Raw genomic sequence first — 4,611 nt, 5'->3', positions numbered from 1 at the left:
GGTTCTAACAACATGAGAACTTGGGAAAGAAGAGGGCACAGAAGAGTACTGTGAGAAGGGTCTTCACAGGAGAACAGTGTTCTTCTCCTAGGGCGAAGGTGAACTGAAAAGGGGTGAAGCACCAAAAGGGGTGAAGAGGAGAGCATAGAGGGGGATGGATTATTTCCCTAAGGATTTGAGTAAAGCAAGCAAGTGTCAGTTTAAAGAAAATCAGAGCATTGTTATCACAACTTCTGGTGTGAACTGGTGCTGGTGATGTTAGTGTCACCTCTTACTCTCAGGATGCAGAGACTCAGGAGAAATTCCAGTCGTGGGAGTTTACAGAACAGTTGACAATATGATCTATCATTCTCTATATTCTTTGTCATCTCTGGTTATGCTATTTGAGCATACATTTTAAGTTTTAGCTCTCACTCAGTATACGAGACATTAGGGAGAAACATAAAAGCCAAAAAAGGTAACTCCTTTCAACTTATCCTCTTCCTGGAAATAAGCGCACTCACAGTCAAAAGCCAAAATACCTTTTAAACATTTTCTACTGCTGCTGATGTTTCTCAGTCCTTTCCCACCTAGGAATTCTAAGTCATCAGCAAAATGAATAAAAAAGTGATGGGAGGTAGAAGAAGCAAGTGGGGTAAAAAAAATGCCCAATGAGAACATCCTAATTTGCCTCAAAAAGTACTACAATATATAATAAAACAATGTATACAATGTAACAATAAATAGTATAATAGTATAACAATGATCAGATGCAACACAGCTCACTCTGACCTTAAAAACTGTCACTGTCACCAATGTTGTAATAATTCAGTTTAATTTATACAAGCCTGGAGGGTAGGCTTAACCAATGCCATTTACCCTTTTTATAGTGGTTTGGCTGTTATCACAAATTAACCATCAATATGTCCAGCTCCCTGCAATATATTTACAATAAGCAATTCTGATATGGCAAACAAGTCTTTTTTTGGTCATCTACATTGTTCAGATATCAGGGCTGCTTCACACATTTCAAAATGCTATTGCAACAAGAAATACTAGTTCCTTTCATGCTGACCAAAATGTATTTCAAGATCTGTAGTTGAATGAACTGCAGTCTGGTAGAGCTTGAAAAAATTCAGCATAGCAGAATGAATTATTTTCCATTGTTGTGTTAGCATTAGCAAGTCACAAGATTATATGATAAACAGATTAGTTTACTGAAGAACCTGTTTTTCTATGACATTTATGAGAATGCCTAGTTGGATTTTATGCCGAGAATCAAACACTTAGTATAATAACTGCACTCCTTAAAGTAAACTTGTAAGGAGAAAAAACAAAGTAAACATAACATTGGTTAGAAGGTCTGTTTTAATGTGGTAACTTATCCAGCATAAATATATCATGTGGTTGGTTACTAAAGGAGTTTAGGCTTATTACTCTGCAAGGGAAAGCTCACTTAGATGAGTGAATGGGGTGGATATTTACTTTGCAAAGAATACCCAACCACATTCAAGGAAATGTAAAAAAAAATACATAGCTTTTGTGTAAATGGCCCGTAGACCTTTATTTAAGCTGTTGAGATGGTTTGATACATGTACTCTTTACAAGGCTATGCTGGTATACTCCCTATACTTTCTCTCACCTATGAATTCTAAGTCATTTGCAGCAGTGAATAAAAAGAGTGATATGAGGTAGAAGAAGCAGCTGAAGAAACCTTGTCAAAGCCATAAGATGAAACAATAAACATTTACCCTTTATAACAGCCCCAATTACCCTTTACTTTACCAAACTTTTACCATATAATTTTCTATTTCACGTCAGGCATAAATACTGATATTGTCAGTCTCATTACAATGAATGCATCCACAGTTCAGGAAAAGGATGTGGTTCTGTGGGCTGCGTAGCTCTGCATGCCAAGCCCTCAGGCACTTCTGGGTTTTAAATATGTCGTTTTGGCAAGCTGTTGTTTTTTCTAGTGACAACTAATTTGTATCAAACATTCTTCTGAATGAATAAATTTTCTTAAGGACACGTCAATTGTTAAGTAGCACATTAGGATTTTTTATAAAAATGATATGTTTTCATGACATCAATTAAACTAGCCTGTTGCATTTTTAAGTAGTTTCCATTATTACATTTGACCATTTTACTTCTGTGCGTATTGTCATATCAATTGCTAGTTGTTGGATGTACGTTTTTACCGTGTGCAGGAATAGTAGGGGTTTTATTGTTGTCTAGGACCCTGGTAAATAATTCTCTCATTCTACCAGTTCTGGAGAAAGGTGATCACTGGACTGAAAGTGATGGAAAATCTCAGCAGTGGCACATGCAGTTTAGCTCATCTCTGTGCTGGGTCTCTTTTTCCTGCCCAGTCACAGGCCGGGGCAGCTGCAGGACAATCTGGGCCCAGTTGAAGCTGGTAAATTATTCTTGTCATATGGCTAAAGGCATCTCTGTAGTTTAACAGCAAAAGCTGTTTCCTTATTTATCTTTAAATGTGTGATTTATTTCCTTTTGATTTGTTGTTCCAATAATTTTTTTATCAAAAAAGTATTACCATATTATATGTATTTATTTTATGTGAGACATTTTTGTGGGTGTTTTGCTTTACCAATAACGACTTTTATAAATGGGTAAATGCAATGTGCTTTAAGTGCTTTTAGAATGCATTTTAAGTCAGTTTAGAATACTTTTAAAGTAATGCTTTATGGACATTTTTTACAGGTACATTTGTTCTGCAGCTGACCACCGTCTGACCAATTTCACCTCCTCCTAAGCTGCAACAACCTGTTTTTGAAAAGAATCAACAATGGATAATGCATCATATGAAAGAAGAATTTGAAAACACTGGATAGGACCAAGACTCCAAGTAATCCAGGGATAATTACTTATTACTTACTTAATAATTACTTACTTATGATTTAATAGACTTCTGGTGTTTGTCATGAACATATCAGTGAGTCAATGGGCCTATTATATCCAGCAAGGCAAGAGTAAATTGTGCAAATGAATGAACAACTGGATATAAGAAATAATAAAAGACTGTTACCATCACATTCGGTGCCCTTTCACACTTCCTCATTCAGCACTAAATGTGTTTAGGTTTACAGAAGAGGCATTCAGGACTGGGACTTTTCATTATCAAGTTGTCATAATGACACCAGAACATTCCTGTGCATTTCAAATTTTAAAGGGCCTCTTTAAATGATATGAAAATCACATGTAAAACTTTAAGAATGTAACTGACAACATGTTTATTCTTTTTACTTCTGCAGTTTTCAAAACTAAATGATCATCACACAAAGAATGTTCTTGTTTAATCACTCTGGGCTTTCAACGGAAACAAAAAGTGACAATTTTAATAGACATTACTAGTGTTACTCAAGTTTGCCCTTGCTTGGGTCTAGGTTTGTTCAGTTGAACTGAAGGAAAAAACTTTGATTCAGAACTTCTAAACTAAAACAACTCTAAACATTTAACAACTCCAAAGAACAGTAATGTGGTACAAATGCTCTGTGCAGTTTCTGAACTCAGGCGGGCAGTGAATATTAAAGAAAGCTGAGAATACAGTCTTGTCATGTGACCTGTTCATATCACATGACCAGCTCTCCTCCAATCATCTCCTCCAAACTGTGCTCAAATTCGTAGGCATTTGCCAACAGCCTACTTTTTCTTATTAGGATAGACCCTAGTGTACAACAAGAGCAAACAGCCAATATCTATTCATCCATCATAACTAAGGCCCTAAAACATTTTATTTGCATGCACTAGGAAGTTAAGTACTCATTAAGAAATGGGCTCTATGGGGTACAATCATAGTATATATTGAATAATTTTAATAAGTAAGACAATATTTACCTAAGCAAACAGCCCCTTCTCCTTTAGAAGAACCCCACTGTGCACCATTTGTTATTACTTGGTTGCTGAATGCAACAGAACTGATGTGCAATATAAGTACCAAAGATCATGAACAAAATAAGAAATAAATTGTTCCCCCACCAACCTAAATTACTTGTAAATGTCATCTGTGTAAACCATTTGTTAAAATAAAAGTATTGAAACAAGCATGCCGCAGCTTTTGGTGGTAAACACTAAGTTCTCCAGTCTTCACCACAAAGCCTGATGTTTGTAGCACACTTTTTCATTATGAGGAGTGGTCTTTACCACCAAAATCTAAATGTTTGTGGTATCTTTGTTTAAATAAATGTACCTTCAGCATCAAACCAATGTGCTGACAACAGTAAAGTGAAATAAACATAAAAAAAAAATGTGAGAATGTGGTATGTTCTTTATTGCAAAATGAAAAGACAGTATCTGCAGTATTCTTCTGCAAAAAAGAATTATACTTACCTGCCTGTTTGCAATTAACTGAACTCACCTCTCCTTGCACCTTTGTTAGCACTGACATTTTACCTGGGCCTCTTACGCGTTCAGGGATCTTCAGATATCTTGATTAACCTGGTTAGAATGATACAACTCCCACGCATGCACAGGAGTTCATTTAATCCCGGAAGACAATTATGCCAGGATTGTGCACGCACAGGTTAGTGTAGATTCATGAGAAGATTGCAAACACAAAGAAAAGTTTATTTTATTGCAGGAGAGACATCACCAGTCCCTTCTGCAATAAGG

At 36.0% G+C, this 4,611-nt stretch overlaps 1 long non-coding RNA gene across 1 annotated transcript; it reads left to right on the top strand.

Annotated features, from left to right (window-relative positions):
* Positions 1-145: 145 nt before the first annotated feature.
* Positions 146-4,247, top strand: LOC140333441 (uncharacterized). The gene is made up of 2 exons (XR_011921355.1): positions 146-2,398; positions 2,704-4,247. It is a non-coding gene; the product is annotated as an uncharacterized lncRNA (long non-coding RNA).
* Positions 4,248-4,611: the final 364 nt, after the last annotated feature.

The sequence above is a fragment of the Pyxicephalus adspersus genome, chromosome 1 (assembly GCF_032062135.1).
Source record: "Pyxicephalus adspersus chromosome 1, UCB_Pads_2.0, whole genome shotgun sequence".
Lineage (NCBI taxonomy): Eukaryota > Metazoa > Chordata > Amphibia > Anura > Pyxicephalidae > Pyxicephalus > Pyxicephalus adspersus.
This window is presented reverse-complemented; position numbering and strand designations above follow the sequence as displayed.